This window comes from Ambystoma mexicanum, chromosome 3q (genome assembly GCF_040938575.1).
Source record: "Ambystoma mexicanum isolate Mex_15411 chromosome 3q, UKY_AmexF1_1, whole genome shotgun sequence".
Taxonomy (NCBI): Eukaryota; Metazoa; Chordata; class Amphibia; order Caudata; family Ambystomatidae; genus Ambystoma; species Ambystoma mexicanum.
In genome coordinates, this window is record NC_090926.1 from 28,482,507 (window position 1) to 28,496,885 (window position 14,379).

Consider the following 14,379-nt stretch of genomic DNA (forward strand, 5'->3'; position numbering starts at 1 on the left):
TGCGCCATAAGGAAATATTGGGAACCAGTAGGGGTGGCAACAGTGGGGGACGTATGGCAAGGAGGTTGCGCGATAGTTTGACAGCCCGAGGGAGGACACGGGCCTACACAGCGGGCAGTATATCACGTATGTGAGGCTGATAGCTATGCTAAAAAAAAAACGTGTTGGAAGAAGAACTGGCCCAACAGCCAGACAAGGCCTTAGAAATGATTCAAACGGTGTCAGACGGGGACACGAGGTTTCTAGAATCTACGAATTATTGATGTCTAGGGTGGGAAAAGAGGTGGTTCAGACAAGGCGAGATTGGGTGGAAGAAAGTGGGGAGACAACGAGTGACGGCCTATGGGAAAAGGGTACAAGGGTACCATAAAAAGGTGTCCAGGAACGCCCAATTACAACAAATCCAATTGTACATCACTCACAGAGCATATATGACCCCCAAGAAGATTGCTAAGTTTGCAAATGCTGCCGTACAGAGATGGCGAAATGTGGGGAGGAGAATGCTGGGACAGTACACATGTTCTGGGCTTGCCCCGAAATAGCCAGATATTGGAAGGAAATAGCAGACCGGTTGGCAACCAAAGGGAATTGTACTGGTAATAGACACCTTGTGGGCATGTATGGTGGGGAGTTTCCCTAGACCGTGCAAACTCAAGCATGTGTGCAAGCTCAAAGATCTGGCCTACATTTTAGCTAAACGAAGAATAGCCATGGGAAGGAAAGCTCAGGCGAGGCCCAATGTAGAGACCTGGTGGAGGGACCTCCTGCAGTAGGCTGAGTCTGAAACAGTGGTCTGGAGGGAGGCAGCATGCAAAGGGGGTGAAGAGGAAGCAGGAACACTGATGGCATGGCAGCACTTGATTGCATCACTGACAGGCTTGGGACCCGACGAACTGGATACGGATAGCTCCCTGGATTACGGAGAAGAAGATACAGTTGTGGACTAGCGGACCGTGATGGCTCCTTAAAGAGACTTTATTGGGGGGAGTGGAAGGAAAGGGGGGTGTTGGGGTTTGAGTAGTTATGCACCATGTTTAGGTGCACTGTTTGTTTGGATAAACTGATAAAATCTAATAAAAACATTTTAAAAAAATAATCTTCTGCAATATTTTTTCTCTATCTTTTTTTGGTGCGTTAGACTAGTTTTTCTAAAAATGTGAAGGAACAGTTATTTTTGGTATCACCTAATTCAGTTAACGTCTCCGGATCAGGGTTCTCACATAAGGCAATTGATAAGATTCTCAGACTTCTGGGGATATTTCTCATGTCAATTTAAATTTAGAGGGAGGTTGAGTCCTGCCGTTTACTGGTTTCCTTTTAGAGATATATATATTTGAGCCTTTTGGATCTGCTTAGATCACATGCTTTGCATATGCCAACATCTAATGATAGTCACAGAGTATTTAATTTTTTGTTTTCGAAACTCAAAGGTATGTCGACAGGGCGTGCCAGTAATAGTACCCCTAGTGTGACGTCCACTGTACCCATGTTCCTTCACTCATCGAGGTCCCTCAGAATGGGCGATCAGGACCTAATGGATTCCTGCGTGCGAGCCCCCGACTCCAACAGACAGGTTAGCGGTTCTGCTACAGAGACAACACCCGGCGACTCAAGCACCTCCATTACACACTAGACACAGTCGACAGCCCCTACTAAAAAATTAGTGATTTAATTAAAACACATCCGACACACTGGTCAAGGCAAAGATGTAGAAAAACTCAAAATCCTCGATGCCCCAAGCCTCAAAATCCCACCGTTCAAAGAATAGCGATTATTCTGCCCCAAAAGACACCCTTTCAGGGGTAATGCATTCCAAACAGCCACTTGCTCCAGAGCCTCTGCCTGCGCATGTTCCCTCAGTGTTGCCAAGCTCCTCCCCATTGGGAGACCCCAGAACAGTTTGATAGGGTCATGAGGAGAATGTCTAGTTTTGTTAGTTTTGTTAATTTCTTTGATCAACTTCCCAACATCCAGCCCCCCCCCTCTCAAAGCGAAGCAGCTAACAAGCAGCCCGACACCAAAAGAGCCCGCCTGGATGCAACACAAACTAATACCCGTACCTATCAAGACATGGCTGATGACATGTATTATTACGACAATCGAGGTTCCCAAGACCCAGGCTCATTAGCAGACCCAGAAGAGTAGGGGACATAGGGGACACAGATCAATACTATGATGACGATGATTACATCATCCAATCCCCAGAACATATCGACCAACCAGTGGCTGATTCCCTGGTAGACAACTAGCTGCAGTACAATTACCTTCTTTTTAAAAGCTGCAGAACACTTTAAAATCGATACCCAGGAAGCTCAAGTCGATAAAGACTTTGTAGAGGACATCCTTGGGGATAATAGGCCTGCAGCACAGTTAATCCCACTGCTTCAATCTGTCCAAAGGCGCATCCAGCCTTCTCTACTTACCCCCAATCTGACAAAGGCAGTCAACCCACGCATTGAAAAAATGTTTAGAAGGCCCCAACAACTCAAACCAACATCCCCTCTGAGCACCTCTCATGCCACGCCCCAGGAGGGCGTTTCAAATACTGAAGTGCAGTCAACCCAATGTCTCCTTCTTTTCAAACTTTCAAATTTCCTAAAGCCAGGGACCAAGCCTCCTGTACCTCAAGGGCACCTTCCTGGTCCCCCCCCTCTCTGCACCCTCATCCGGATCATGGCTCTAGCTTCTCAGGGGATCCGCCAGCTCCGCAATAACTCCTCTAATGTCCTCCGATGTCAGCCTATATTGCTAACCTTCATTCTCAAAAACAGAGAAGGGAAACCCCACCCCAACGGTAGCATATCCACTTCCCTTTAAGCCACTGCGTTAAAGGAGAGCACATCCGTCGTCTTGCCAGGGTGAACTACTACTACTCAGTTGGAAGAGCGAGAGGACGGGATGTCAATGAGGACCAAGAAGATTCCCTCGTGAGGGACGAGGGAGGGGTGCAAAGCCTGCCCAAGCATCAGCGTCTTTACCTTCATCCGCTGCTTCAGCCGCCTCAAAACCACTCTGAGGTCATGACTCACGACACCCCATGGGAGGCAGACTATCACAGCATCTGAAGGAATGGCAAGGTATTACTTCGGATGCATGGGCACTCGAAACAGTAGCCCAGTGTTACTGCCTCCCCTTTATACAAAGACATCAGGATCATCCACTGGAAAACCATTTGCTAAATGTTCCAGATCAATTCCTGTTGCAGGACATTTTGACCCTGCTAGAGAAAGGTGCTATAGAACCAGTATCTGTGATGGAGTGGAACAGAGGATGGTATTCTCCCTAGAACCTCATCCCCAAGAAGGACAGAGGACTGAGACCTATCTTGGACTTGAGATACTTGAACAGATCCTTCAGGCGCTCCAGGATTGGATGATATTGTTGGACCTTCAGGATGCTTACTTTCATGTGCTAATCCATCACAAGCACAGGAAGTACCTGAGGTTCGCCATTGGTGGTTATCATCATCAGTTTCGAGTTCTGGCATTCGGCTGACCTCCACCCGAGTGTTTTTGACCAAGTTAATGGCAGTGGTGGCAGAAAGTCTCAGGAGAGGGGGATTCAAGTCTACCCCTACCTGGACGATTGGCTGATCAGGGCACATTCACCCGAACATGCCCAAGAACCTCTCAGTATCACCTGCCACTTCCTCCACAGACTGGGCTTATCCCTCATTTACAAGAAGTCTCAAATGATACCCTCTCAGAGACTCCAGTTTATTAGAGCAGTCCTGGATGCATCCATGGGAAAAGCCTTGCCACCCGAGGAGAGGGCTCAAGACATTTTGCAGATGGTCCTCAAATATCAGAGTGCCCAGCGTCTTCCGGCCTTTGACTTTTAGAGGTTGCTCGGCCTCATGGCATCCTACATTTTTCTGGTGTCAGAGGCTCACCTGAAAATGAGATCTCTTCAATGGGCTCTCAGAACACAGGGGTCCCAATTCTCAGGCAGGATGTCGGACCTCCTCCAGATTCCGAGCAGAGTCTCACAGGACTTTCTGTGGTGGGCCTGCGAGGACAACATTCTGAAGGGAGAACCTTTTTGCCAACCATGGCCGGAAATAACAGTAGTGACTGACGCCTCACTCACAGGGTGGGGAGCCCACGCCAACCATCTGACAATCAGCAGTCATTGGTCTCCATCAGAGTCTAAACTACACATCAACCTTTTAAAGCTGAGGGCAATCAGACTAACGCTGAAGGCCATTCTGCCCTCTGTACGGGGAAAGAATGTCCTGATAATGACAGACAACACAGTGGCCATGTCCTACCTCAACAAGAGAGGAGGCGTAGGTCAGTATCACTGTGCAGAGAAGCAATGTAGCTCTGGTTCTGGGCAATTCAAGAAGGAGTCTATCAGCAGTTCACCTAGCCAGAGAAGAGAACACAGTGGTGGACGCTCTGAGCAGGCAGAGCACAGTCTCCCACAAGTGGGAACTAGCTCAGTAAGTTCTTCAAGAGATCTTCACCCTTTGGGGAATGCCTCAAGTGGATCTGTTTGCAGCCACTGTCAACCGGAAGTACAAACCGTTTTGCTCCAGGGAATTTCTTCCAAGAGGAGCTCTAGGGGATACGTTCGTAGTGGACTGAGAGTTTCCACTCCTGTACGCATTTCCTCCAGTCCCTGTCATTCCTCATGTGATCAGGAGGTTGAGAATGTTCGGAAAATCCATGATTGGGCCAGGAGGATGTGGTACCGGGACATTCTGGACATGTCCATCTGCCCTCCAATACGTCTTCCACAAAGAGAGGACATTCTCGGGTTTCTGAGAGTCTGAGGTACAAGGATTGGGACCCCCCCGGATGACGTAATAGAGATTTTGCTTTTGGTCAGTAGGCCAGCAACAAAATCCTTATACCGCTGCCATTGGAACAAGTTCTGCAGCTGATGTAGGGAAAAGGATGTGGACCCTTTTCAATGCGACATATCTACGGTGTTATCTTTTCTACAACATTTGGCAAATCTGAGGCTCCAAATTGGAACAATCAAGGGTTATCTAGCAGCGCTTTCTATATTCAAGCGCACCTTGGAAAAGGCATCTTACTTCAAAATACCCCTAATAATTCAATTTCTTAAAGACTCACAAATGTGTTTCCTCCTACACCATTCCAAATACCAACTTGGGACCTTAACTTGGTTTTAAAGATTTTGATGTGCGCTCCTTTCAAGACACTCCATTCCTGCCCTTTAAGGCTGGTAGCTTACAAAGCTATTTGTTAGTAGCGACATCAGCCCGAATGGTGAGTGAGTTGCAGGCATTATCCTGTGAACATCTGTTTCCCACTTTTTACAATAAGGTTATCCTTAAGGTCAAACCCTCTTTCCTACCCAAGATGGTGTCAGATTACCATTTAGCACAGAAAATTGTGCTTCCGGCCTTCTATCCTCCACCTCATCCTGGCAAGGAAGAGGAAAGATTCCATAGACTCGATCCGAGGAGAGCTCTAAGCTTTTATATTTCACAGATGGCAAAGTTGCAACAGCACAACCAACTTTTCATTGGTTACACAGGACACAAACTAGGTCTGTCAGTTACCAAACAGACCCTATCCAGATGGATCATACTGGCTATTTTGGAGTGCTACAGGCTAGCTGGGAAAGATCCCCCAGAAGGTTTAAGGGCTCATTCCACTAGGGGCATGGCAACTTCTTCAGCCCTTCAGAGTGGAGTTCCGATAAAGGACATCTGTGAGGCAGCTTCCACACGTTCACAAAACATTACTGTTTGGATATCTATAACAATGAAGGAAGATTTGGGAATGCAGTTCTATGCTCCATTCTGGACAAACAATACCTCTCAATTCTTACTCCCTCCTCCGAAAGAACCTACTACTGCTTTGGGAGTCTATCATAAGATGAGGAATACGTGGGGGGACACAATCCATTCGAAGAACAAGTTACATACCCCTAGTAACGTTCTTTCGACTGGATGTTCCTCCCATTTATTCCTCATCGCCCTCCCAACCTACCCCACTGTAGAATTTTTGAGCTTTAGACCTTGCACTCTTTTAAGGTCTGATAATTGAAAGGCACTTATCAAGACCGGTACTTCTGAATATGGGTGGCGAAAAAACAGAACTGAAGCCAACGGGCGCTGTGCATGGTATATGTACTTGACTGTGACGTCAGCTGAGCTGGAAGCCCTCGCGAGACATCGAGTTGACCGGCTTGACGCACAGCACCCTCTGGCGAGCAAATTTCTTTTCCGAAGCAGCTGAAGCTAGATACAAAGATATCATGAGAGGAGGAATATGTGGGAGGAACATCCAGTCGAAAGAGCGTTACCAGGGGTAAGTAACGTATTCTTCTAATTTATACAATTTCTGTCACATGTTGGTTTGTTGCAGCATTACTATTACTTTATAAATATTATTTTTCATGCTCTGTTTATTATTTTTCTCTCCCTTTCTTTTTTTTCGTTTGCTTTTTTTTTCACTAACAATATGCATGATTTTAATTTCATGAATGACAAATGCTGGTTTGCATTATTTCATTTGATCTTTCAATGTTGCGATGTTATGTTTTTTTCATTTATTTATGTTTGTGTGAAGATGTATATAGAGAGGAGAATAATAGGCCCTTAGGAAGCCCAGAGTGAAGAAACACATGTAGGCCTATGGATCTTTGTCTCATCTTTCCAGTACCTTATCACATTCATTGTACAACAATAAAGGGAATCAATTAACACATGCGCATAGGGAAGGCAGCCATTTTTTCACAATAGATTTTACTTGGCAAAATGGGGTATACATGCCAGTCTGTGACCCATGCAGCATATTAATGTCGATGCATCAGATGAACGATAACTTTTAGATCAGAAGAGGAGCGGCCAAACCACTCCGCTCTCACTAACCGAGCTCAATTGGGCACTGGGGACTTTGATAACCACTATTTCGGGATCATTAGCCGTGGGTCAGCTGACAACTGGGGTTCATCCAATGTAGCACATAGTGGGTGCTGGAGAGCATTTTTCAGGCAAAGAGTAGGGTGGGGCGTTAACAGGCAGAGTTCCTCAGTCTCGTTGTACCACAGTCCTTGTGGAGGAGCACCACTGTCCAATCCAGCAGAAAGGCCTTCATTGTGTCATGGGTGAGCGCTGTTAGTTTCTCATAAGTAAAAATTGCAAAGAGTTTAATCAGCCAGTCTGATCTGGAAGGCACTAGGTTACTTTTCCATTTCCGAGCCAAAGCTAGCCTCCCAGCTCTCAACATGGCCTGGACAACCGTAGGAATTCTACCAGAGTCTGGTTCTGAGGAGGGGACTCCAAACAGAAATACAATGGGATGCAGGGGGAGAGAGATGCCCACTATGCATTTGATCCAACTCAGGAGCTCTGACCAATAGATCTGGACAGACGGGCTTTCCCACCATAAGTGATACCAAGTCCCCCTGTGGCACACTCCCTAGGACAGAAAGGGGATACATCGGGAAACATCTTAGATAGTCTATCAGGGGAGAGGTGCCTCGCATGGAGGAGTTTGAAGTTATGTTCCATGGCTGATGTGTACAGGGAACCCGAACAAAGCGCTGCAAAGAGTTTAGTCCAGGTTGACTCTTCCAACTCCCCCCCCCCCCACCCCCCACCAGTCTCTCTTTCCAAAGTTGTTTGAATCCCTGCCTGCCTTCTGGTTGAGCTGTAATCAGCACTTTATAGATCCTGGATAGCGCGCCACTTCTCGAGGAAGACTCCACAATAACCCTCTCAAGGGGCTTGAGGGACGAGCAACGGCTTTGGCCTATTGGGGGTTGGTCAGGATCCCTTTACTTGGAGGTATTCAAAGATTGACATAGGGTTGTCCTGCATGGCTTCTGCTAGCCAATCGTATTCGATAAATGAGTTCTGGTAAAATAGCTGGACGGTCCTCTCCAGACCCATATCCGACCAACTTTGCGTATCCCTCAGTCCCTTCTTGCCCAAATCAGGGGCGGGGGGGCCCACAGGGATGACAGAGGGGAGGGCCAAGAAGAAAGGGTTGTATTCACTTTATCCTGTTTCCATAAGGCCCACAGGACTGACGGTGTTGGGTGGCTTCTCACAGCGTCGGGCAGGGTCCTGATTGGGGACCATAGGAGGTCTCTTCCTTTCTTGGGATGTCTGTGTATCCTCAATGTAGGTCCAATTGGTTCGCATTTCGTCTCTCATGTGTTCCAACATTACCCTGAGTTGGGCTGCTTTGTAGTACTGTCGAAAGTTTGGGAGACCAAAGCCTCCCAGGGACCTCGGAAGAGTCAGGGTGGCATGTTTGATCCTCCGTTTCTTACCATTCCAGATAAAGCGTTGGACCACGCAAGATTTGAAAAATGACTCAGGAATGATAGTCGGGAGAGAGGTAAAGAGATAGAGAAGGCGGGGAAGGATGTTCATTTTAATAGACACCATTTGCCCGAACCATGAGAGGGTCAAGGGTGCCCATTGTTGGTCTGATTTTATCTTGGGAAAGTTTAATTCAAAAAGGCATCCCAAGTCTCTCGGGAGGAGGATTCCTAGATATGGCGTAGCTTTGCGTTCAATTTGTATATCCCCTATTGCTTTACTCTCATCAGTGTCTTTGTCATCCTTACCCATCGACATGAGACATGATTTCGAATGATTTATATTCAACCCAGAGAAGACCCTAAAGGTGTGTATCGGATCCAAGAGAGTCGGGAGAGTGATCTTCAGATCAGTTAGATATGCGAGGATATCATCTGCAAATAGGGAGAGTTTAAAATCGAGCTCCCCACATCGAACCCCCGTGATCCCCTGGTGTTGTCTTGTCGCTATGGCCAGCAGCTCCATCGCGAGGGCGCATAGGAGAGGTCAAATGGGGCAGCTCTGGCGGGTTCCTCTGGAGGAGAGGAATGGAGCAGAAACCGTCCCGTTGACTGCCACCCTGGCGTAATGACCATTATAAAGTGAGGCAATCCACCCGCAGAATCTTTCCTGTAATCCCACCTTTCATAAGACCTTCCCCATATATGACCATTCTACCCTGTTGAAGGCCTTTTCAGAGTCCAGAGATAGAAGGTAGGCTTCCATGTTGTTACTGGACACATGGTGCATCAAGTCTAAGGTCTTTCTGATATTATTAGACCCCTGCCTACATGGGATGAATCCAACCTGGTCTCCGTCGACCAGAGAAGGGAGATGCTGGGCTAGCCTATTGGCGAGTAACTTAGCTAGAACCTTTACATCTGTGTTAAGTAAGGAAATGGGACGGTAAGATTGGCAGTTCATTGGGTCCTTCCCTTCTTTTGGGATAACTACGATACGGGCCGATAGCATGGATTGGGGGAGGGTCCCCGAATCTAGGATTGCATTGAACAGTTTAGACAGGAATGGCGCCAGCGTGGAGCGGAAGGATTTGTAAAAGAGAACCGTAAAGCCATCATCGCCCGGGGTGGTGCCCCCTTTCATGGTTGCGACAGTGTCCACCACCTCTTGGGGCATAATAGGCCTCTCCAGGGGATCCGCCTTCTCGGTAAGGAAGCGAGGGATTGGGAGGGAGTCAAGGAAGCTATCAGCCTCAGATCCGTCTTCTGAGTACTCTGTTGTATATAGGTGCTTGTAGTACAGGCGGAATTGTTCCGCTATCCCTGGATCTTCTAGGCATTTATCCCCCCTAGGAAGTTGCACATAGTCAACCCTTCTGCTGTTTCTAAGTTCCCGTAACCTCCAGGCTAGAATTCTATCCGCCTTCTCCCCATTTTCCATATACCTTTGTTTCAGAAAGGACAATTTTCTCTCGGTTTGGGCAACCAAGAGGGTGGCAGGTTTCGCTTTGAGCTGCTGGAGCTCTGCCCATTTACCCGGGAACATTTCAGATCAGAGTTTGCCCCCCTGGTTGGATAGCCCCAATTTTATCTCTCAGGAGTTTCTCTTCTCTGGCTCTCTCCCATTTTCTTGTTGCCCCCATCCCAATCAAGACCCCCGGATCGTAGCTTTAAACGCTTCCCAGACTCCCGTCTCCCCCACTTAGCCGTTGTCGTTAATCTCAAAGTATACTTTTATAGCTGCGAGGAGGGATTGGGCAGATTCTTTGTCCTTCAACAAGAGGTCATTACACGTCCACCTCGAGCTCTCGGGAGGGGTTAGGGGCATTCCTAGGTGGACCCGAACTAGGTCGTGGTCCGACCACAGGATTAGTTCAACACAAACGTTGGTTATTCTCTTGCGCAATGAGGTGTCGACAAGGACATAATCGATTGTGGAGAAAGGAGTGTGGGTTAGAAAAAAAAGTGAAGAGGGGGTTGAATCCACGACGTGTTGAGTGAGAGTCCAAAAGTCCTAATTCGTCGTTTGTATTTTGAAAAGTGAGGGCCATCCTCCTCTGTATCTTGACGTCTGTGTATGGGTGGTCGGACTTCCTGTCATGTTCAGGGTGGAGGACCATGTTAAAATCCCTACCCACCAGGAGGATCCCCTCAGTAAATGCCATAATGTATGTCTTCATCCCCACCCAGAATTGGTACTGAGCCTTGTTTGGGGCATGGACGATACCGGTGTCACTTTGTTGCCCCTGATATCCCCTTTCACCATTACAAAGCGCCCCTCGGGGTCTTTACATTGGGATCTTGGCGTGAAATGCAGTTTAGGGGACACATAAATCGCAATCCCCCTTTCTTTTTATGGGTATGAGGCGTGGAAGACTTCCTGAATGTACCTGGACCTGAGCGATGTCTCCCTACCCCTTGGCCAGTGGGTCTCCTGCAAAAATAGAAAATGTAGTTTCAGCCTATTAACCTCCCTCATCACTAAAGATCTCTTATGCAGGGAGTTCAACCCTCGAGCATTTAGGGAACCCAAAGTCAGCGAGTGAAGTGCATCAGCCATCAGTGGGGTATCTTATTCTCGAGAACCCTCTAGGGGTGCACATATAACCCTCCTCCCCTTTCTTGTTCGGTAAGTTTAGATGCTCTTCTGTAAGATCGGTCACCAACAAATGCAAGTCCCCAGTCGGTAGATACAACCAGAAATTACCCCAGAACAACAGAAACTGAACCCCCAATTTACAGCACGTCCTACTTCAGCGTTCCTTCCCCTCCCCCCAGGATAGTCTCCAGCCAGAATAAATGGCTTTGTGAACAAATGACAACACTGGGACAACGGGTCTAAGACTGCTTCAGATGATCCGAGGCACTTGTCGAGAGTGTTGACCCCCAACTCGCTATTCACAAGTGGAGTAAACCTGGGTTATAGTTAATCGTTCGAAGGCCTATGGGAGGACGCAGCCAACCTACTAAATCTTCTGTTGCCACGGACTCGGCGTCTTTCCGTGAATCCGTTAGACCGTCGTGGTGCTGCGAGGTCTCCTCCCAAACTAGGCTGGTCGCCCCCCTGGCTGGGCTCACCCAGCAGTTCACGAGTCACTCTTTGGATGTCATCTTCTATGACCAAGGTGTATTTGTAGCCATCATACTCAAAAGAGAAGGAGAAAGGGTGGCCCCATCTGTATCTCGCCCCTTTCGGCTGGAGCCATTTTGCTAGGGGGGCGCATAGGCTTCGACGAGCCAAGGTGACAGCCGAGAGGTCTTGGTAGATCGTGACCTTTGCATCTTCCCGGTCGATCAGACCTTTTTTCGTGCCAGTTCGAGGATCTTACTCTTTTCCGAGTAGTAGTGGAATCTCACCAGTATGGACCTGTGTTCCCTGGTGGGGGCCCCTGCTCTGTGCGCCCTATCAATCAATGGTTGGCTCGCTGGTGTTGCCCTCGTCAAATAGCTTACTAATCACTGAATTAACAATCCTAATGTCTGCTTGGGTTTCCCCTTCTCGTTCCAGGACCCCCAGGAAGCTCCGGTTGCTGCGGCGCTCCCTGTTCTCCAGGTCATCAAGTTTAAGGGGGCATTTCCCCTCCCTCCTTTCCAGTTAGGACAGATGCATATCAAATTGCGTTTCCAGGAGGTCGGCCGAGGACGGGTTTGCCTCTAGGGCTTGGACTCGGTCATCTACAGTCTACCTTTTTATCCAGGGAGTCTCCTTTTACTGATATCTGCCCTGAATCCACGGATCTCCTCCAGGAGGGCAGTCATTCCCCTGCTCATCGAGAGGGGATCCATTGGTTCCGATTGCTCGGTAGCAGCCATGATGCGTTCTTCAGTCGTCTGATGCGGGGAGTGCCGAATCTTTTGTAGGGATTTCGCACCAGTCCATCGAGGGGTCTTGTATGTCTAAGCCCGTTTGGATCAGTGGGGGGTTACCACTCTGAGGGGGGGGCTCAAAGTGACCTCCCCAAGGTACGGGACACAGAGCAGGGATTCCCAAGGGAGGGTGGTTCCACCAGGAGTGGTGCACTCGGACGGAATCAGAGGATATAAGCCATGGTTGAGGAAAGAGAATGTGGCTTTGGTCCGGTGGACATGTAAGAGGGGGAGAAAAGTGCTTTGCTGCTGAAGCAGATCAATGAGCGAGGCCAGCGCAGGGGACGCGCCGTCCAGCGGCAAGTTGGAGCTCATGGGTTTCTAGGGCCTCCATGTGGGTCCGGGTTGGGTCCAGTGCACGTTGCGCCACTCCCTGGTGCTCACATGTGCCCCTGTAGTGTGGTTATCACAAAGGCGGTACAGAGCAGAGCCTGGGCTATGGTCTAAGAGCAGGGGCCAGCATTGCAGTGCAGATCGTGGCTTGCTGGAGGTAAGGGCATCATCGGACCCCCCTGAGGGTCATGCTAGCACAGAAAGAGAACAGGGTGAGAGGCCAGGAGCTGTCTGGATTGAGCCACTCCTCTCTGTGTATAAGCCCAATAAAGAATTTGGAGGGGTGCAGGCCTTCACCAGAGCGCTGTGGTGAGAAGTAGGAGGATTTCCTATGGCGGTTCAAGAGCTCAACCTTCTCTGATTTCACTGGGGGAAGGGATGGCTGGGCAGAGCGGTCTCCTATGGGGTTTGGAGGCTGTATTGGGTCCGGTTGAAGACCGGGTTAGCCCCCAAGAGCCCCTGTGCCGGTGAGTGGCAAGTAAAGTCCTTCACTCACTGCATAAAGCTGCCCACTGAGTGGTTCAGGATCCTTTCACTCTCCTTTGGTCATCACAACATACAGTATAGCTTGAGCCTGTACCAGGTTAATGGAGGGGGCTGAAAGGGACTTTCCCAGTGAGAGTTGGTGTGTCCTGACTGAGGTGGCAGGAACAGGCTCTGGCGCAAGCATAGGGGCCTCTAGATTCACTCCCCCCTCAATGCACATGTCGATGGGGCGGATGGAGAAGCGACGCATTCGCTGGAATGTGCAAACGTGGTCGGGAGCGTGCTTCGGTGGGATTGGGGAGTCCAGCCCGTGATATGATATGATATGGTATTTATAATGCGCCTATACACAAGTCTGTCTGCTCCCTATCTGCTTCCGGAACGCTAATTGGGGTCCTCCCTGCACCTTAACCACAATGATGCTGCCACCTCACTCCTCTAAGAAATCCGGACTGCCTTGACTTTTCCACCTCCAGAACTATTTGTTGGTTCCCTCCTTACGGACTCGCTCCTACTGCCTTTGACTATCGCTGTTCTTTCTGCTTGTCACTCCCATGTTGTCATCCTGCTGCGCAGTGCTTCCTAAAACACTTTGCTAACATCCGATTCCAAGATTGAAAAAGTCAAATTTGCTGTTTTTGCTTTGTGCTTAAAAGTCAAATCTTGCTGTTTTTGCTTTGTGCTAAAAAGTCAAATCTTGCTGTTTTTGCGTTGTGCTAAAAAGTCAAATCTTGCTGTCTTTGCTTTGTGCTAAAAAGACAAATCTTGCTGCCCATTGCGAAATTCTCTGTATTTTGCTTGTATACTGTTTCTTCTCTGTAACTTGCCCAGCCCAGTGACCTCACCACTCTTTAGTTCCACAACTACCTGCCTTAGCCCCCCCAGTATCTCCATCCTCTCCTCACTTCCACCCCAATGGCGCTTTCTGTTTCTCCTATCTTTTCCAATTGCTTCTCAATTGACTATCCTTCCCTTCTCCCTCTGGTAGGAAGAAGTTCAAAAAGGATATCTTGGCCTCTAACCCTGGTCTTCCTATCGCCAACACCTATTCCAATGCTTCCGTCGGACAGACCCTTACCGACATCCTCTTTGTCGTTCCTTCACCAGATCAATGGACTGCTCATATGGTCTCTGTGCTCTGCCCCATCTCCTCCTCTCCCATTAATGGTGGCACTCGCTGGGAAGTTCTCATGGCTTCCTTCGACTCCTCTAAAGTCATCATTAATGTCTACCTAAATGGCACTGTCATGGTCCAAGGCCCGCAGGCCAATTTCCTCCTCTTTGATAGGCGCTTCTCTCGCCTCATCAATTTCCTCTCATCTCCTGCTGTCCCCTCCTCTTCCCCCTTGGCTACCTTGCCCTCGCTCTCTCCTCCTCCTCCTCTGCCCCTCCTAGGGCTCTTTCTCCTCCGCAGGGCATACCTCTGATCTGTACCCCTCC